Source organism: Lepus europaeus, chromosome 13 (genome assembly GCF_033115175.1).
Source record: "Lepus europaeus isolate LE1 chromosome 13, mLepTim1.pri, whole genome shotgun sequence".
NCBI classification, from domain to species: Eukaryota; Metazoa; Chordata; class Mammalia; order Lagomorpha; family Leporidae; genus Lepus; species Lepus europaeus.
Window position 1 is genome coordinate 91,917,014 of NC_084839.1, and position 22,375 is coordinate 91,939,388.

Genomic DNA, 22,375 nt, shown 5'->3' on the forward strand with positions numbered 1-22,375 from the left:
TTACTCTTGGGGAACAATGTAGCTCAAATATTAATGTGACATTACATTCGATTTGCAGGGAGAACATTCCATTTTCTTAAAATGTCAATGCATTTCAAAGGTTCTGCTCCAGTTTGGACTTGGATGGACTCTTGTTCTATTAAATGCTCATTTTCTCACGACATTCCTTACAGAAAAAAGCAGTTGTGGATCTAAATGAAATTTGAGGCATTTCAGTTCCCAATCCCCATCTCCTTAAAATTTAGACTCCAATGCATCCCTGCACGTGACCAATAGGAGTGAAATTGAGTGCTCTGTCTTCCTGCTTCCCAGCTGAGACGACACGGATTTACAAGGTGCTCAGTGATTTGGGGTAGTTTCCTCAAAGTAGGATCACTTGCACGAAAACCTGGAACTCAGAACTCAGAAAGTACCCTGGGCACGTAATATCCCCTTGCACCAAATCTCTTCATAGTGACAAAGCCCCTGGCCCTGGGAACTGCCGTGTCCTGCCTGCCTTTGTGAGGCCTGCTAACTCGACTCTCAGCAGGCTGACCTGTGCTTACTCACACACCCGAACACATCCTGAACAACTTGAAAAGTGAGACAGTGCCGCACGCTCCAAATCAGCAGGAAAGACGATTTTAGACGGTGGTAATCATCGCAGGGAAAACGCACCTCCCTGAAATCAATAGAATAATTTTTGATAATGTAGCCACTTGATCTGGTAATTTGGCCTTTCACCCGTAGTGAATAACTTCACTGGAGACTTTCTCTAGCTATTAGATGCCTCTTACTCCAAGGCCACCCTGTTCTTATCTTTCAAAATATGTCGAATAATTAGCTTAGGGGCTTAATGCTTTCCTCTTTCCTCTATGCCTCCCTCCCTCATTTCCCGCCGGCGCCCCCCGCCCCCCAAGCTTGCTCTCTCTCAGTCTCCTCCCCAACCACTTGCTAACAAGCCATTCAAGCCATTGCTCATCCCCCAACCACACAGTCCTTTGAGGGGCAGCACAATAAACCCGACTCAATTATCATCTTGTAAATTGATTTTTTAAAAAATCTGATGGGTGAATAGAGACTGCACATCTCCATTTCTGACCCCGTCTGCTCAGCCTGGGCTCTCAGCAGGGCTGGTGCATGACTGACAAGGCTTCTAATGAGCACTGTCTGTGGGCCATGGAATGATTTACCTGCACTGGATGAGGCTTGACAACGCTACCTTTGTATGCTCATCAGATGACTTATTCTCCAGAAATTAAACCACCTGTCGAATCTACTTGTATGCATCAAAGTGGTCAACTACTTGTGGTAAGGTGAAAGTGTCAGTATCAGTGATTGTATGGTTCAGGCATTCTCCCTTTTAATTCTCCCAACCTCCTGGGAAGATACAAGTAGTTTTATTACCATGTCCTAGTTTTTTTTAAAAAAGACTTATTTATTTGAAAGAGTGACAGAGAGATAGAGATTATATATATATATATATCACATGTGTGTGTATATATATATATATATATATAGAGAGAGAGAGAGAGAGAGAGAGAGAGAGAAATCTGTCTACTGGTTCACTCTCCAAATGGCCACAACACCCACGTCTGGGTCAGGTTGAAGCCAGGAGCCTGGAACTCCATTCTGATCTCCAATATGGATGACAGGGGCCCAAGCACTTGGGCCATCTTCTGCTGCTTTTCCAGGCACATGATCAGGAACTGAACCCAAGTAGAGCTGCTGGGTCTCAAACTAGCACTCCAATATGGGATGCTGGTGTCTCACACAGTGGGTTAAACCTCTGAGCCACAATGCCCTCCCCCAAGTCCTCATTTTATGGAACAGGAAATCCATGCATGAAGAAAACAAATAACAAGCCCATAGTCTTCCAGCTCCCAAAACATGAGCCTGGGATTTGAGGCAAGCTGCATAGGTAGCAGAGTCTGAGCCCTAGCCACTGCCCTGGATCTAAATGAAATGAAATGAGCCCTAGCCACTGCCTCTGGAGCTATAGGTCACACTTCCTGTCTTCATGATAATGCTGGGTGTTATGTCAGGGTACTTCATTTGATGCAGTGGTTAAGACACCTCTTCAGATGCCCATATCCCATATTAGACTGTTGGGATCGAGTCCTGTCACCACTTCCAATTATAATTTCCTATACTGAGCATTCCTGCAGGTAGCTGGGGATGGCTGAAGTGTATGGATCCCTGCTACTCATATGAGAGACCAGAACTGAGATCTGGTCTATGGTCCTTGATGTGGTCCAGCTTTGGTTGTTGCAGGCATTTTGGGTGTGAATAAGTGAATGGAAGATATTTGTCTCTGCATTTCAAATTAAAGTGAAAGTGGAATTAAAAGATAAATTTAGCCTGGCAGTTAAGAGCGGTTAGGGCACCTAACTTCATATTGGCCTGCCCTGGTGTTTCAAATAAATACATTTAAAAAAATTAAAGATAAGTTTATTTTGGTGCAAAATTTTCTTTGAAATCTATGTATATTTTTCCATAATATATATTTCCATGAACTTTTTGAAAAATGTTAATGCATCTATTTTAAACTTTATTTGCACCAAATAAAAATATCTTTTACTTCCATGTTTCCAATGAACATTTTAAGTTCTTTGTAATGGCTGCTAAAGCAATCTCACCCTCTTGTACCATTTTATTGCGGCGTTACATGATGCTGCTCGCCATTAGTGTGTCGCTCTACAAAGAAGCTCATTGTAAATAGAGACAGTCCCTGATGACCCCCTGGAAGAGTTTTCTCTCCTACAACATTGAACACAGAAAGCTAAGGGACTAATTTTAATTTTCAAAAATATAATATTAAAATAACCCTTGGGTTGCAAAGTTGAATTTTTATTCCTTGTTAAATTCTTTGAAGAGCAAAGTATTTAAAAAACATATGACAATAATTAGCAGTATTTCTTTAGGGGTTTGTTGGTTTGACCTTAGCCTTTTAATCTGTCAAAGTATGCTAATCAGCCTGACAGGAAGAAAGATAAAATACAGAGGCAGATGCACTAGTGGGGAAAGGAGGAGAGAGAGGAAAAAAGAGGAATTGAGGAGCCAAGGAGAAGAGAAGGAAGCCACAGCCAATCGCCCCTCTTCTAGAGTGACCCCAAAGTACTCAGAGAAAGAGGAGTCTCAGAAGTAAGGAAATCACTGCTTTTATTCTAAGCCCAGAAAATCAAACAAGTTCATCTGTGCATGTTCTAGAAATCTCTCATTTGAAGTGAGTGTGAAGTACATTTATAGTTTCAAAAGTTATGGGTGGGATAGAGATGACATCAAATATCCAAATTAAGTATACAAAGAAATGATTCTGTAGTTTCCAAAGGCATCATTATGTAATTTTCACAGAGTTATTTACTACTCAACAAATGTCCATGCAGGGGGGCCAGTGCTGTAGTGCAGTGGGTTAAAGCCCCAGCCTGCAGTGCCAGCATCCCATATGGGCTCTGGTTCGAGTCCCAGCTGCTCCACTTCCGATCTAGCTCTCTGCTACAGCCAGGGAAGGAAATGGAAGACAGCCCAAGTCCTTGGGCTTCTGCACCCATGTGGGAGATCTAGAGGAAGCTCCTGGCTCTTGGCTTCAGATCAGCTCAGCTTTGGCCATTGTGGTCATCTGGGGAGTGAACCAACAGATGGAAGACCTCTCTGTCCTCTCTGGCTCTACCTATCTCTGTAACTCTGTCTTTCAGATAAATAAAAATTTTAAAAAAAAAAAGTCCACACAACCCTCTCCAAGTTTCCCTGCAGTTGGGCTGGTTGTGCAGCCTGGTGAGTGGAAATGGTGCATGTCATATTTGGGTCAAAGCATTTAAGAGCAGGTGTGTGGCCTTCAAGCTTTCTCTTCTCCTGTTGAGTCAAACAGAAGGCCTGGAATTCAGATGGTACAGCTACCGAGTGATGCATCCTCAATTTCCTGGGCTCTTCAGCAGCTTGCTGGAATAGAGCTGACCCAATTGGACATATACTAAGAGCATGAAACAAACTTTTATTGCATTAAGCCATTGATTTCAGGGATAGTTAGTTCCTGAAGCATAGTAAGGCCATTTCTGACTAAAGGTTGTAGGGCTGTATAAGTAATCATTTCTATTAACTGAATTGCATAGATCTTTTGAATTGAAACATCATTACCCAGTCATTTAGCTCATGCCTACAACTAGATCAGAAAGGAAAAATAAAAAAGGAAATCACTGAATACCTCCTTGTTCATAAATATTGTGCAGGATGTTTTATATAAATCATTTCACTTTAAAGGTCTCAGGAATACATAAGCTTGACCTTGACATTGCATCATTTGTTGAACCAAAAGGAAATTTAGAGAGGACGAGCAGTTTGCCTAATGATACAGAGTTACTTTTCTGAAATTCAATATATCTGGCTCTGAAGTCCTGTATTTTCTACTTTATGTAACTCAGCCATCCTGTGAAAACAAACTAGAGACTACTGATGGATTAGAAGCCAGGAGTAGAGTAAATGATCCACTTAAAGTTTTCTAAGCTTCCTGCTGCTGTTTGGATATGGTTTAGTCCCTCCAATTTTTCTGTGCTGGCAGCTTGGCCCCCAATATAATTGTATTAAAAGGTAGTATGATCATTGAGAGGTAGGGCTTAGTGGGAGGTGACAGTGCCATTATGGCCCTGAGAGGGGATTAATTAATTAATTAATTAATTTCAGGAATGGATGCATTCCCACTAGCGTGGGTTGTTCTGAAAAAGTGAGCCTTCCCATTCTCTACTCTCTTCCTTCCTCTCTTCCGTATGTCCTCTGTTATGTATGAGTTCCCACCATGTGATGCTATTCACCATGGGACTTGGAAGCCAACACCAAGGCTTTTTTTCTTTGACCTCCGTAACTGTGAGCTCAATGAACTTCTTTTCATTATTCAATATTCAGTCTCATGTTTGTGATAGCAACAGAAGTGGACTAAATCACCCCTGCATGCATGATTCTGTGTTTACACCAGCAGGGTAGTCCTCATAATCCCCCTTTCTAATGGAACTCCAAAATAATAAACTTTATAGAAAAGATTTTTTATTTATTTGAGAGACAGAGTTATAGACAGAGAGAGGGAGATATATATAGAGAGAAGTCTTCCATCCATTGGAGCACTCTCCAAATGGCTGCAATGGCTAGAGCTGGGCTGACCCAAAACTAGGAGCCAGGGGCTTCCTCTGGGTTTTCCACATGGGTGCAGGGGTCCAAGCACTTGGGTCACCTTCCACTGCTTTCCCAGGCCATAAGCAGAAGCTGGATTGGAAGAGGAGCAGCCAGGATATGAGCTGGCACCCATATCGGACGTTGTTGCCACAGGCAGAAGCTTAGCCTCCTATGCCACAGTGCTAGTTGCCAAAATAATAAACTGAGTAAAGTTGTATGTTTTATAGCCTAAGTAGGAATATAAGGAATACTTGAGAAAGGACCCAAAAGAAATTTTGATGTAAAGAGAGAATGTCAGGAGTGTGGCCCCTGCTCATTTGCATGATTCCTTACTATCTAGGACCCTGTTTCACACATGTTTATTATCATGTGTTTATTGCTTAGCCCTAGACTTTCCTGATATTCTTTTTTTTTACACATTCCACAAAGGACCATTCCACATGTACCCATTGTGTGTGTGTGTGTGTGTGTGTGTGACTATATTTAATTTGTAAAGCTGAGTAGTCATAAATTAAATAGACTTTTTAAATTTCTTTCTCTTTCAAATATATGGAAATAATTCCCTTTTTGTATGCTTCTCTCTAACCCTCCAAACACATGCACATCCATGCATTCACACAACTGGAAACCCCTGCCTCTACATACATGCACACTATCCTTATTTGATGCCATAATGAATCTCTGAAGTTCTAGGGCAGAAAGTATAATAAAAAAGTTTTAGAATAACTAAATTAGGACCACTATTTTCTGAATGCAAATTTATTGTTACCAGAAAATGCGATATGAGTGAAGGCCTTTAATGTGATATGGTATTCAAGTTCATATACTCAGTCGATTACTACTGAGTGCCTAAACTGACCCAGACCCTTTATTGTGGTTGGCAACATGAAGACAATCATGATACAGTTTTTGCTTTCGTGGAACACTGGAGTCATTAAACTGCTGTTGGTCATCTTTCTCTCAATAACTAATTCCCCTCCTACCTGTCTGCCACCTTTTCTCAAAGTCAAATTCCCTGGCTCTGTCCCACTTGTAACAATTGTCCTGAAGAGATGTGTCTTCCCCAATTTTCTTTCTAAATATATAACTCAAGAGCAAGCTAATCATCGTCCACATTTTTGTCATTATCTATGGCTCTCTCACTGCCGCCGACTCACCACTACCCACCATCATCACCATCATCTTACTGTACCTCAATTATGTGATGTTCTTTATGTTACAGTCTCTGCCACGATGCTTAATACCATTATTTCATGTATGTCTTTCTTGAAGCCAAAGCCCATTCCTTTCAAGCGTTGCTATGTTCCCTCTTCAGGATTTCAAACTTCATTTTCCTTCGCAACTGTTGTGGACTGATAGGAATTGATTTGCTGAACTCATGTAGACATTTGAACCCCAAAGTCATATGCTAACAGTTAATGGATTAATGCAAAACATTGATGGAAAGGTTGGACACTTGATCTGATTATGGCCCCTAGCAGGTGGACCCTTGGGAGGTCTTGAGGGCTTCAAGGGCAAGCCCTTGGATGGTTGTTCCCTCTTTCAAGAGAAAGCTGGTTATATAAGCCAAGCTGAGCCTAGCTTCTCTTTCTGCTTCTGGCTCAACAAGTGATCCTTTCTTGCCACACACTCTGCCTCCGGCAGAGCAATGGGGCCACCTGATCTTGAACTATGGTCCTTCAATTCCATTTCCTTCTCACGAAGCTCTTCTCAGGTATTTTAGTTAAAGTATTGGGATGCTGACTAATAGAACACCCAATCCACTCTTCCAATATCACCTAATTCCGTAGAAGCATGACTGTCCAGCCAGTCATCTCAACTTGAAAGCTGGCCTTGATCACATCCATCATTCAGTGGTCCCTGCAGGCTCAGACTTACTGCTCTCAAGTTTGCCAATGTGCCTGCACCTCCCGAGAAATCCTCAGTAGAGGTCTCTATCAAGCCCCCTATCCGCTGCCTTGCCTTTGCTGATGTTGCTTTTGCATTGATATTATTGCCTCACATTGAAAACTTGAAAGCTATGGATGTCCCAGTTTGCATCCTTTAAAAATACCTCAGACCTTGCAGGATAAAGACCCAACCTTCTGCTTGGCAGGGCCAGTCCTTCTGTCCTGAACTTGCCCTCCACTCTGGCCGAGCACCTGCTGACCAGAGCTCCCACCAGGTTCCACTTTTGCTGTGACACCTCAGATATCTTTGCATAATATCTTTCCCCTCTTCTTCCCTGGATCATTTTTTTTTATTTTTACATTATTATTTTAATGTGTGCACATTGTACACACTTACTGGCACAATGTGGCATTTTGTGGCTTATATAAAATGTATAATGATTAAGTCATAGCAATCAGCATTTCCAATATCTCTAACATTTACAATGTCTTCATGTTAGAAACATTCAAAATCCTTCCTTCCAATTATTTTGAAATACACAACAAATTATGAACTATAGTCACCGTACTGCACCACTGTAGAGTACCTATTACCTAACTATACTTTTGTGCTTATTAACCAGCCTCTTCCTATCTCCCCCCGCCCATCCTTTCCAGGCTCTAATAGTTCTGAGACAACTTTCTACTTTTTCGATTCCACATATGAGTGGGAACATGTGCCATTTGTCTTTCTGTCCTTGGCTCATTTTTTAATCACATTAGGCTTCAACTCAGGCATCACATCTGCCCTCCCACTACTTGTCCCCTCCCTCAGGCTTATTTTTAGCACATGCTTTATAGGATTACATCACAGCCTCACAACAACTCAGAAGTAGGCAGAGCAGATTTCATTTTTACTGCTATTTTATGTAAGTGGAAACTGAGGCTTGAGGTGTTTAAGGTTCGCACATAGGGAAATGTCTGATGTAAGAACCAAATCAATGGTGCTGGATTCTGTGTTTTTCTAGACAATTTCTTTTAGCTTAGAATGCAAAGGATTTTATGAGCAATCTCCTTTTTTCTTTCTTTAAGGGGATCTTCCTAGGGGATATATTTCTCATCTGCATCTTTGTAACTATCTGAGTAGACACCTTAGCCCATTTTAAATTTGTTGTGCTTCATCCTCTTTTTTTCTCTTCCTACATATTCAGCATGTTGCAATGTGAAGGCGAAAAACTTGGCTACCATCTTCCAAATATTCCTAAGTTACTTTAGAAACATTTATTCCTGTCTCTGAGTTCAGTTCCAAAATCTGTATCATTGAACAGAAAGGTGCTGTATGAACCCCAAGGCTGTGTCTTTCACTAGCATTGTTTAATAAAACTAAATTAAGCCCTAACAAAAGTATTTTGGGCAATCCACTGTTTCACAGCATTAAAGTATTGCCCACCCATTTTAAATGCTCTGTTTTGTGAAAACCTAAAACTATGATAGCAGAACTAGGGATGACATTTGTTTGAACAGTATTCTTCCATTTACTGAGTGAATGCAAATATACACTAAAGCCAAAAGTAGATGTGATGACAGGACCAGGAGTTGAGTGCAAACTCTGTCTCTGCCTCTGAGTAGCAAGGAGAATTGAGCATGTCACTTAATAATAATAGCAGCTCTGCTCCCTACTTCTGACACATGGCTGTGTCCGAGACAATGCCCACCAATGTCCTTTGAACAGTTCCACTCAGGTGACAGTTACTACTCTTATTAGCTATTGACTTTTGATAAGTCACTTCTTTTGTCTTGGCTCCTCTTTCCTGCTTCAATATGAAATAGCTTAGATCATTGCCCTCTCAATATTAATATTAGAAATAAATGATGACAGGGCCGCCTGTCAGGGTGCCTGTGGCGCCGGCACCCCGGGTTTTAGTCCCGGTCAGGATGCCGGATTCTGTCCTGGTGGCTCCTCTTCCAGTCCAGCTCTCTGTTGTGGTCCTGGAAGGCAGTGGAGGATGGCCCAAGTCCTTGGGCCCTGCACCCGCATGGGAGACCAGGAGAAGCACCTGGCTCCTGGCTTTGGATCAGCGCAGTGCGCTGGCCTCAGCGTGCCGGCCGCAGTGGCCATTGGGGGGGAGGGGGTGAACCAACAGCAAAGGAAGACCTTTCTCTCTGTGTCTCTCTCTCACTGTCCACTCTGCCTGTCCAAAAAAAAAAAAAGAAGAAAGAAAGAAAGAAATGATGATGATAACAATTACACAAATATTAAGGGGTTACTAAGTGCCATGGACAGTGCCTGACACTTTAAGACTAACATAGTTGTTACAGTGGGCTGGCCCTTTGATGGGATGGTACCCAGATGGATTTTCAGTTCCTAGAACAGAGAATCCAGAGTAGTGAACATGGGCGAGAATCCAGATTGAAGGTACACTTGCTTTTACATCTTTCCCTTCACTCAGTTTGATCATCAGGAGCCACAGAAGCAGGACTTAAAATCAAACCCCAAAGTCTACTTCTTTGAATTAGTGACAAAGATGTCACACAATCACCCAACACCAGAAAGCTCAACATTCCCCTGGTAAGCACATTGATCTCTTTGCTCTCCCTATTCCTCTCCTTTTCCTCCTTTCGGAAATCCTAGTTTTATTTCTCAGGAAGACACACTCCCTCCTCCCCCTTAGGACTGGAGTGTCCCTAAGCTTCCTCAGCCAAAGTGAATCTTGCTTCCTTGCAGGGCATATGTTACCACACTGACTTGACTTCATCTGGTTTGCCTGATTTTTCCCCTTCTAACACTATGACTTCCCCAATGCACAAGCTGTGAGTGTGCCTGCTGACAGCCCCTCGAGTGGGGAGGCCTTAGCGCTTGCTGGTACCTTGTGAAAGGTTTATGAAAAGAAGGCTCAGATGATCAGTGACTGCTTTCCACCAGCTTTGCTTTTTCCATTTTTCTCCAAAATATGCTTTATAGTTTCTCCACTTCCAAAGCACTGCTTATAGCAGCTAACAAATACAAATAAATGTGAGCACTCAAGTTTCGTTTGCTTCTTATATTCTGAGTCCCAAGTATATATATGCATATATATATATGCATACATTTATAAAATGCTAAAATTTTAACTAGATTTCTCCAGTAAAAGGCCTTAAAAATTCAGTTTATTTCAACACATAGAGAAGTTGCCATGTGCAGCGCTATCGTGAGCTGGTGTGTGGGATGTGGGGAAGAACGTTGCTGTTCCTGGAGTTGGAGAGAGAGTGTGATTTGTGCTTTAGGACACTAGGAAGCAGATTATCATGAAAGACCAGAGAGGGAGGAGGGAATGGGCTGTCTTAAACATTGATGTAATCTGAAGAAATAGTAGTCAGGAAGGCACATTAAGAAACCACATTATGTCCAAAACCATGGAGGAAGGCCAGACCTTCTTTTTTTCTCATATAGAGAACAATATGCACTCATGTTGGCAGGAGTAGCAGGTTTTGAGTGAAGATACAGGACATACAACTGGAAGGAGATAATGGAGTGAGAGGATGGCAAAATTGGAAGTCAGGAAAAAAGACTTTAAATCCAAATACAGACGTGACACAGCTGATTAAAACTTTTTGATGGTTACTTTATCTTCTTTTTTTTTTTTTTTTTTAAATTTTTGACAGGCAGAGTGGACAGTAGAGGGAGATAGAGAGAAAGGTCTTCCTTTTTTTGCCGTTGGTTCACCCTCCAATGGCCGCCGCGGTAGGCGTGCTGCGGCCGGCGCACCGCGCTGTTCCGATGGCAGGAGCCAGGTGCTTATCCTGGTCTCCCATGGGGTGCAGGGCCCAAGCACTTGGGCCATCCTCCACTGCACTCCCTGGCCACAGCAGAGATACTTTATTTTCTTTTTTAAAAAGATATATTTATTTATTTGAAAGTCAGAATTACAGAGAGAGAGAGGGGAAGGCAGAGAGAGATCTTCCATCTGCTAGTTCATTCCACAAACAGCCACAATAGCCAGGGCTGTGTCAGGCCAAAGCTGGGAGCCAGGAGGTTCACCTGGGTCTCCAACGTGGGTGCAGGGGCCCAAGTACTTGTGCTATTTTCTGATGCTTTCCTAAGTGTATTAGCAGGGAGCTGGATCTGAAGTGGAACAGCCAAGATTTGAACCAGTGCCTGAATAGGATGGATGCTGGGTGCTGCAGAGTGGCTTTATCTTCTGAGCTACGCCACAGTGCCGGCCCCATATTTATATTTTTATCTACTTCAAAGATAAAAAGAGAAAGAAAGATAGAGAGACATCGTTCATCCACTGGTTCACTCCTCAAATGCCTGCAACAGCCAGGGCTGGGTAAGGAATTCATCTACGTCTCCTATGAGGATGGCAAGGCCCCATGTACTTGAAACATCACCTGCTCCCTCTCAGCATGCATCAACAGGAAGCTGTATCAGAAGCAGAACCAGGACTCAAACTGGCACCCCAAGGTGCCAGAGGTCCACCTCCAATAAGGACTTTTGAGCTTGGAAGGGAGAGGCTGATCAGGGTTGGATCTGGTACTACACTTTAGGATCTTACTCAGGCACAACACATAAAAGGGTTTATAGAAAGAAGAGTTATTTGTGAACAGGGAAGCTACTGTAAAAATTAAGCAACATATATGCACAAACTGATTATTCTATAGGTGTTACAAGCAAGTATATTATTATATTCTGCTCATGGAGAACAGTAGTCTAATGTAGAACAGTATTTGTATTCCACCACCTTAAACACAATTATATTATTAGCAACTGAAAGAATCTGAACTTCTGAAGGCTTTAAATGACAGCTTCCAAAATGGCAGCAGAATCATCAATGCACTTGAGTTTCCCTCAACGCAGAGCCTAGGACTTGTAAACACCATCTCCCGGTGTTGGTTAGGACTCACCATTTTGCCCGTTCCTCTGTTCCGGATTCCTAGTCAGACTCGCGTCTCACAAAATCGAATCACAGTGCTCTCACTCTTAATTTCCACACGCCCCCCTCCTTTTTCTGTTTTGTTTCTGTACCAACCAAGAGCTCCCCTTGCCATTTCCTTTTCAGCTCGTCTCCAGCAAAGACACTAAGTAAAGTGCTTTAGTGACATGAGAGTGGAGCAGTGGCCCAGGGTGAGATGGCAGGAGATGCCCCATTCTTCAAGAGCAATATCATAGAGGTGGGCTGTCAGGGAGCCTGCGAGATCTGAAGTTTTGGGCACTGAAAGAAACACTCAGCTAACAAAACACAGTGCCGCAGAGGGTGCTTCATCTGCTCTGGCCAAATCCCTTCTTTCTTTCCATCCTTTCTTTCCTAATAACAGCTGCCCTCTCATTCCGTGTTACGCTGCTGTGAAGAACAAAAACTCCCTCTGACTATCTGTTTTTCTTTTCTTCCCCAGAGTAGGTCTCATTACTGGTGATTAGCAGATGATTAAAACCAATTCAGCTTCCCCCAGTAGATATTTTCTCCCTGTTTGTGCCGATCGCGTCAGCCTTCAATGAACGTGCTCCTAAGCTTATTAACTGGCTCAGAGGATTAGCTGCCGCCAAGCTCGGTGGCTCCCATATTGTGATGCAGGGAGTGACATGGGACCATTTGCTGAGTGCACACAGGACCGCTGGGACCAAACTATCTAAATCACAATTTTATTTTCCATGTAGAGCAAGACAGAAAAAAAGTCTCAACCATAATTACAAAAATCAAACGTTTGGGCAACACTGAAAGCATCCTTATATGAGTAGCAGAAGACAGGCTAAAACAATCAGGTGCGTGATTTATGTGAATGCAGAATCGTAGAGTTTATCTACATTCACACAAGTTTACTCTCGTCGTCCAGTTTGGTGTCTACACAGGAAGTTTGTACAGGTCACATATGGATAGATCTCTCTTTTAATGGAGAATGATCAGATCAAGGGTATATCAGACTGTGAATTTAAGTTAACACTCTGAAGAACAACTCATTCTCCAAAATCATGAAACTTGAGTTGTCTATTGCTACATGCAGACAAAGGAATTGCAAGCAACTTGGCTTTGTTTCTGGAAAGAATCTATACAGTTTTTTTTAAGTTTAGGAAGAATGTTTCTCTGTTGGCAAAGATTTTTTCTTTCTTGTATAACTTACTTGATGATAATGGCAATAATGATCATAATAAAAATAAGAGCAATTATTTGGTGGAATCATCAGCTGTAGGTTAGGAAGTAAAGAGCAGCATTGTTTCAGAAAGTTCTGAAAGGAGAAAGCCTCATGGAGGCATAACCGTGGTAGAGGATGCATTTAAAAGGTCGCATTTGGGGGAGGGGAGGATGGTCTGGCTTTATTGTTACAAATGGTCTCTTATTCTAAATCTGTAAGTTTTTCCCATTTATTTTTTTCCACCTTTTCAATGCAGCTTAACTCTGAGTGTGCTGGAGCTTGAAATCTAGTTTCCGATTCATAATAGCAACAGGGCTTGCAGAAAATGTCAACAAATCCCCCATCACCAGGGAATGCAGGAAATGTGAAAGGTAAGTCCTGTCAGTCTCCCTGGCTGCGTGATAGAATAAGTCTGGTGATGAGGAGAAGGAAGGGAAAATCCCAGCGAAGCAGATACTGCTACCAGGCAGTGAAACCCAACAATGCCGATAAAACAAAGGAAAACCTGGCAAAGCAATAGGGAGGTAGTAAGAAATTGGAGGAAGATACTGTCAGTCACTAGAAATGGCACAATCATATTTGGTTTAATTTCAATCAATTAATATCTAAGGCAAAATGACAGACAAGGAGTCCTTATTGGTTCAATGTTTTGGCATTAAAAAATTTCCAAGAATATTCCTGACTTTGATTGGCCCAATTAATAGGTAATGCCTAAAGGATCAATTTCCTCCTCATTAAACAATAGGCCCTAAATAAATGAGATCTGCAATCAAATGACAGAGAGGCACAGCTGAAGGTAGCACAAAGAACTCATTGACGATGATCTTTACAAAAGGGCCATGGCAAATACCAGGAAAATATTTGTAACCAAGAACCTATAACAACACAATTGGGGTGTGCAAGAAGAAGTTCTGGCTTAGTCAGATTCAAAAAATTTCCTGACATGCATGTGAGGCTTAACATAATGGAAGAAGGTATTGCAGATGATTAAACAAAAGCAAATGCTGTTTAGCAAAATGCTTTTGCTTAGAAGTATTTTGCTGGGACGTGAAAGAGTGTCCATGTTGGTAGAGACAAGTCCAGAAGCAGGGCAGCAGCAGCCTCAATAGATGAATAAGAGAAACTGTGCCATGGGAAGCAAAGCGAATTTCTGTTCCCTCCTCAGTCAGCTCTGCACACTGCAAGACCAATGTAACATGTTGACCAGAGGTCCTCTCACCTACTAAATTAAACATTACACAAACAGGATAAAAAATAAAAAGCAGAAGAAAAACCATTTGCTTTTCTTCCACAATCCCTCAAACAACTCCACAGGAATAGCAGACCATGATACCTTCCCTCCTACTTAAGGAATGCTAGCATTATTTGGCATGTTAATCTATAGGATCATATTTTGGTCCTGAATTGTCCTGTTTCCTTTTTTTTGCAGTGTTGTAGAACAGAATTACATCTGTCAGGAGAGAGTGCACCCTATCTACTCCTTTCATCATTGTCAATTGAACAACATGGTGGATAAGAACTATGGACTTTGTTTGCACCAGCTCTGAAAATTACTATTGGGCCTGGTGCTGTAACATAGTGGGTTAAGCCTCTGCCTGTGGTGCTGGTATCTCATATTGGTGCCAGTTCTAGTCCCAGTTGCTCTTCTTCCAGTCCTGCTATGGCCTGAGAAAACAGTAGAAGATGGCTCATGTCCTTGGACCCCTACATCTGCATGGAAGACCTGGAAGAAGCTGCTGGTTCCTGGTTTCAGATTGGCCTAGCACCAGCCAAGCTCCAGCCATTGAAGCCATTTGGGGAGTGAACCAGCAGATGAAAGACCTTTCTGCCTGTCTCTCCCTCTCTGTAACTCCACTTCTCAAATAAATAAATATTTTTTTTTAAGAAAAAGGAAATTACTAGTGGAACAGGTTTATATTGCTATTCAAAATGCAGGACTATTTCTGATTTTTGTATATTTTTAGTGTACTTTTTTTTTTTGAATTTTTGACAGGCAGAGTGCACAGTGAGAGAGAGACAGAGAGAAAGGTCTTCCTTTGCCGTTGGTTCACCCTCCAATGGCCGCCGCGGTAGGCGCGCTGCGGCCAGCGCACCGTGCTGACCCGATGGCAGGAGCCAGGTGCTTCTCCTGGTCTCCCATGGGGTGCAGGGCCCAAGGACTTGGGTCATCCTCCACTGCACTCCCTGGCCACAGCAGAGAGCTGGCCTGGAAGAGGGGCAACCGGGACAGAATCCGGTGCCCCGACCGGGACTAGAACCCGGTGTGCCAGCGCCGCAAGGCGGAGGATTAGCCTAGTGAGCCGCAGCGCCTGCTGTACCTGTGTTTTGACTGTAACCCATCATATGTGGTCAGATTTGGAATTTTCCACTTGTGGCATCAAGCTTGTGCTCAAAAATTTTCAGACTTCAGAACATTTCAGATTTCAATTTTCAGATAAGGGATGCTCAACTTACACAAACTTGAGGAATATATTCAATTTCCAAACTTCAGTTGAATTCACTGTTGTGTGGAGGAACTATTTTCCCAGAATTGACAAGGGTTAGTCAATGTTAAAGTCTTTGCAGGAATCATGGCATAAAATTGGTCACAGTGATATTAGTCACCTTGTTAGTGATTGCACCAAGAAGGACACTTTTTTTAAAAAGATTTATTTCCTTATTTATTTGAAAGTCAGAGTTACAAAGAGGCAGAGAGGCAGAGAGAGAGAGAGAGAGAGAGAGAGAGAGAGAGAGAGAGGTCTTCCATCCGCTGGTTCACTCCCCAGATATTTTCAATGGCCAAAACTACACTGATCCAAAGACAGGAGCCAGGAGTTTCTTTCAGGTATCCTATGAGGGTGTGGGGGCTCAAGGACTTGGGCCATCCTCCACTGCTTTCCCAGGCCAGAGCAGAGAGCTGGATCGGAAGTGGAGCAGCCAGGACTCGAACCAGTGACCATATGGGATGTCAGCACTTCAGGTGGTGCCTTTACCCGCTACATCACAGTGCTGGCTCCAAGAAGGACATACTTTATCAGATCTTTCTGATGTGTAAATCCTACATCAATGGGTAGATGGGAGTGCATGAAAGGAATTATTTACATTAATGAAGACAATTATAAATTTGAGAGATAATAGCTGCTTCTGATAAACTCGAGCCTTGTAAGAGTAGAAGGCTGTAACTAGGATGATGCAGGAAGATAAAATTATTAGGAATGGGGCACACATTAAAAGATCACTAATAATCCAAGGCAGCATTGCAAAGTGATGAATGAGTGTTAGTGATAATAAATACTGTTAGAGAGGGGAGGGATCATTAAGAACTCGGGCTGCCAAGGAAGCATGAAAAGACAACAAAGGCTTAAGGAAGACCAGAGTATGAGAACAAAATGCATAGGGGACTTTCATGGAGTGCAAGCAAGCCTGGCTCTCCTGCGCATCTAGAGGATTGTGTCCAGATAGCAATATCCCAGATTCTCACGGGGTAGGAAACTTGCTTGCTCTATGAGTGAGTGAATATTCAACTCTTGGGAGGATTATTACTATTATTATTATTAGTGATAATACTACTTGAAACCACAGCCAATTTAACCCAACCATTTGGAGGAGTACATGTCTCTATTATGCAATTGATAATTTCAGGGTTTTATTCACAGGCACAATCATGAGAAAAACAAGGAGAAGACAATCTCTTGGTTGTGTACAAATGCATAGGCTTTGCCTTTTGAGAACATAATTGAGGATGCGAGTTATTACAAAGAAAAGATCGTTAAGAGATACAAAGAAAGAAAAAAATGGAAAGAATGTGGAAAAAAAATCACTGCCTTCTTGTGTCATGTGCCAACCACAGGGCAGACTGCTTAACTTGAGCTGAAAGTGGCACCAGCCAAGACTGGTAGCAGAGAACAGGACAGGGAGCCTCAGAGGTGGTAAGAAAATAAAAGTGCAATAAGGCAAAGAGAATTGCTGTATTGAGAGAGGGCTGCAATGGAATTTCTTCCATTTAACTTTTTGCAAAAGCTGCAAAAATAGCCACTGACTGAGGCTTTTCTTCCCTCTCTCATTCGTCCAATTAACAAAATGTCTTTGGCTAGCCAGGATCTCTAATAATCTGCAGATCGGTAACTAGGGCCCTTAGTGACATGTGGGTCAGCACATAGGCATTTCCTTCCTATGGTGTGGGGCCCAGCAGAGAGGAAGCTAGGAGGGGATGTGCTTTGGTTGAACATTGCAGACCCTCTAATGGTAATACTGGAAATAATCAAACTGTGAGGGGGGAAGTGGGGTACTAGAAAATTTGTAAAGGCACAAGCATGCCTGTGCCACATCACTGGTCAGAAATAGAGGATTGAGTCAATGAAATATTTCCATTGGGAAGCGAAGAGTTTGATGATTTTAGCTAAATATAAAAAGATAATTAAGAACTACAGGAAGTAAAAATTGGCCAATCATTAAAATATAAGTAGATGTTCCAGAAAATTCCCAAGTGGGTGATAGTATTATTACTCAGTCTTAGGTTGGGTAGGTTATATAGTTATATGTCTTCTATCTATTTATCATATCTATCTATCATCTATCTATTCATCCACCCATACATCTATAACTCTTTGATTTTTTTTTCATGTAGGTAAAGCTATTAAGCTTCAGAGGTATAGTCCAATACATTCTGGATTTTTCTACAGAACCTACTATAGTGTAATGTCATAATTATGTGTAGAATGAGTATACAACTAAACATTTCTGGTGATAATCTATAAAGAAATGATAAAACACAGAAAAAGGATTAGTGCAGCTACTTAGAAATGATAGAGTAGTGATGCTGCTGTCACTCTTCCTTGGTTGTTTTTGGTAGTTTTTGCTTTTTGTTCTGTTGTGGCTTTGGGAAGCATGACTATGAGTAATGGAAGTGGAGGTTTCCAGGCCCATGGATCCCGTAGCATTTAAGTGTCAACTTTTGCTCAGAAATAACAACAGCTAACACTTATGAATCAGGCCATGTTCCCAGAGTTTTGTGAAGAATCACACATTTAAGCCTCATACCAGTTACATAAATAGGTGCTGTTATGACTTTCATTTTATACACAAGGAAACCTCACATGGATAAGCAATGTTTTGATCTTAATCAAAGTGGCTGATAAAGAAGAGAACTTTTGTTTATTACAGGTCTAGAGGGTAGGAAGTCCTACATCAGGGTATCAACAGATTAGGCTTCTGATGGGGACTGTCTTCAAGTTTATAGGTGACAGCTTTTTGCTGTGTCATCACATGGTGGCAAAGAAAAGGCGGCTCTCTGGGGGGACCTTGATTAAGGGCACTAATCCAATTCATGAAGCCTGTGCCCTCAGGACTGAATCACATCCCCCAAGCCCTACCTCCTCATGCAATCAACATGGGGGATTAGGTTTTCAGCACATGAGTTTTCAGGGATGCAGGTGTTCAGACCATAGTACTCTCTAAAAATCTCTGGTGTAGGAACTAAAGATTTCCAGGTATTGAACCCAGACATCTTAGCTGAATAGATGGTGTGCTAATTCCACCTCTGAGCCTGTCTACACCGGATATCCTCCTGTTTTATAGAAATTTCTGTTGCTTAGCAGTATTAAGAAGAAGATCTAGTGATAACAAAGTTTCAAATCCTACATTTCTATAGTGGCAAAGTACTACAACCAAATACTAAATACCTGCCCAAATTTCTGTCCTGAACCCCTCTTACTGTATGATGCAGAAAACTAAAAAAATATCCTAAGTATTCTTTATGCAACACCCAAAAAAAAAACCTTAAGTAATTATTGCATTTTGGTATATATTGCAAGCATGAATCGATCATTTAAAATATAGGAGGTAGGTATATCTGATAATTTAGCTCTTGGTACTCCTCATGCCATTGCAAAGAATAAGAAAAAAGAATTCATTCAGCTTTATAATCTATAAGATTATAGTAGAATTTTTCCGAACAAACATGCTTTTTGGTAGAATCTACTTTCAATGATTTAGCCTTACCCCTGCAAAATATTGCAAGCAGATTTTATACTAAAATGATATAAATTCTCATGTACTAAAATTGTTGAAATAATGCAGTTTGAGGACTTCATGGTTTTCATAAAGAAAGAGAAAAAGGAGGGAGAAGGGAGTAGGAGGGAGGCAGATTTGGAGGGAGGGAGGGAGGAAGGAGAACAAAAAGTTCACTTAAGAAGGTACAGAGGTATGGTCACTACCCAACATGCAAAGTAAATCAATTATTGTACTTTTAAAATGAAGTTAGCATGAATAAATAGCAAATGGTTATATTATTATAAATATTACATATTTTATTTCTATACATTATCTACATGTTGAGAAGTATTTGTTATGCTTTCAATTCCAAGTTTATTAGCAGTGCTAAATATATCCAAACACAGATATTCACATTCCACTTGAGTAGGTCTGTGCTTTTGTATGACAAATACACCGTAAGAAAGTCTCTGAAGGCTTCTGAATTGAATTATCACATCACTGATACCTTGTTATTAAAGACATCTTAGATTAAGATAAAATACCACTTGATGCTGAAAGGTAAGCTGATCAACTAATTACTTGACAAGTTGTAAGAGAGATTCCCAGAAAACAAATAGGAGAAACACTATTGAAATTGAAATACAATTATAAAATAATGAAGACTATGTAGCACTTAGGTCCTTGAGTATTGACACTGAGCAATCAAATACGTGCCTGAGAAATAGTGTGCATTTTCCAAGGTAAAACATTTTCCCATGGTTTTTCAGGAGTGGCTGGTGGCATTTAGCAGAGGTATAAATAGGCTTTCACTTTTGGTGGAACCAACTGACACTGAGTGACTTACACTTGCAAACACAGCACAGCTGGCAGAGCAGATTTTGAACATGTTAGTTTATGGCTGTCCATCAGTTGATTGATATCCAAAAAGCAGGAAAGAGAAAAAACATCGTGCTATTCATTCATGCAGGGAAACACTATTTTCTTAAGAATCTCATGAAGGCCAATTATTCTCTTGAGTTTCTTAATTTGAAAAAGGAAAAGAGAATTTCTACTTCATTTATTTATATATTCATTGAACTAATGTTATGGAGAAAACAGAACTCACTCAAAGTGCTTGCACTTTTTCTAGCACAAGAAACAGACCACAGACAAGGTGAAGTTAAAAGTCATTGATGATGATTGCAATAGATGGGAGTAAAGCAAAGTAATGGGAGCCCCCAGTGCTGCAGCCAGGGTTGCTGTTACATGAATGGTTCTTGGGGTGCTCCTTATATCAAAGGAAATACCTGAGCAAATATCTGAAGGATATGAGAGAAGTATTCACTTGATGGTCTACAGAAAGATTGTCCCAGTCAGAGAACAGCAATAGCAAAGGCTGTGAGGTGGGGGCCCCTTGCCATGTTTGAGGAATAGTCAGGGGACTGTCATACCTGCAGGGAAATGGATGGGAGAAAGCTTAGTGACGAGTAAAACTGGAGAGGAATATGGGGACCTGATCATATTATTAAAGAGTCTGGCAAGGATTTACCACCCCAGCAAGTACCCCAGAGCTCCCAGGTCTTCCCTCTTAAAATTGAAAACCTTTGACACAACAAATACAACACACAAAGGAAGACTGGCAGGTGGAAAGATGGAGCATGTAGAAACATCAGGGCTGCAGAAGCCTTCTTCTAGAACTGCCATCAAGAACCTACAAAAACAAAACAAAATGAACAGACCAAGAAAAACCTCAAAGCAAAGCCTTCTTCCTAGAAAAAATGTTGAGAAAGTATGCCCTGTAAACAAATATCTTTTTGGCAATACCTTCCCCTCCACCTTAGATATAAGTGAAAACCATATGCCTCTTTATGCTCCAGAAATAGGCTGTGAGCATCTATGCCCTCCCATGTTCTGCTGCTGGGGTAGAGCAGGGAGCTAATCTTCCACTGTCCACCATACACAAATACATTCAGATTCTTCTACCAGGATAGTGCTGGTGGGGTCCAGAATCAACCCACGCCTCCTCTCTAAGCCAGCACTAAGAAGATTAACAAGGTGTTCCAAAGACAGGCTAGGTGACACTGTTTCCCTTCCCCAGTGTCAGTGAAGCCCAAGGGGGAGCTATGTCTCTGACAATTAAGACTGAGGTAGAGAGAGGGGTTGACAGGGCTAGCTTCCTCTTATTGTTCCTCTCCGTGTCTATGGTGTCTGTGAGGCCCAGGGTAGGGCCAAGATCATTCAAATAACAAAGCAATAGAAATCAGTCTTTTTATCCTCTCCCTGGTGGTTCTGGGGCTCAGAGGGGAGCTAATCCAATATAGTTTACTCAGAGGCAAGAAAATAGTGTGACACTGAACCCCAAAGTCAAAGTGAATGTGTCAACCTAGCCAACTGAATCTGAACTTCTACCCCACTGCTCAGCAGTGAAACATTTCTGAATAAATGCCTCACCAAGCCAGGGGGAGGTGAACATACATTTCTACCTGCTTCTCAGTCTTACAACTAGTGGAAATGTTTGCCAAAATATGAATATAGTTTAGGAGCCAGAGTCTCCTAATGTACTGTCAAAATTTCTAGTTAGAATGTGTCCTATGTTTGATCACCTGGATTCAAGTCCTGGTTACAACTTTTGATTCCATCTTCCTTCTAAGGTGTACCTGGGAGGTAGAAGCTATGGCTCAAGTAGTTAGGTCTCTGTCACCCATTTGGGAGACTCAGATTAAGTTCCTAGCTCCTGACTTTGCCTCCCCTGGCCGTCGAAGGCATTTGGGGGAGTAGATGAGATTGCTCTCCCTCTCCTACTGTTTCTGCCTCTCTCCTCTGTTTCTGAATATCAATGGAATAAATAAAACATTTTAAATAAAAGAAAATATAAAATTAAAAAATACAGTTACCAATTTTTTTTTTTTAAATCCATCCCGGTTGGACTCAATAGTGTAGTGAAAACAGCAGAAGACAGAATTCCTACTTGAGGACAGGACAATAGAATTTGTCCAGTCTGAGCCACACAGGGGAAAAAAAAGACCGAGTAAAACAAACAAGCAAGCAAACAAACCAAGAGAGCCTCAATGATTTCTGAGATCCTAGCAAAAGAGTTAAAATCAGTATCATCAAAGTTGGAGAAGGGGAGAGTGGCTGAAAAATTATCGAAAGAAATAATGTCTGAAAACTTTGCAAGTTTGACAAGAGACATAAATCTACAGATTTAAGAAGTAAATGAACTCCAAAGAGGGTAAACCTAAAGAAATACACACCAGGACCATCATAATTAGACTTCTAAAAACTAAGAACAAAGGAAAAATCTCTCG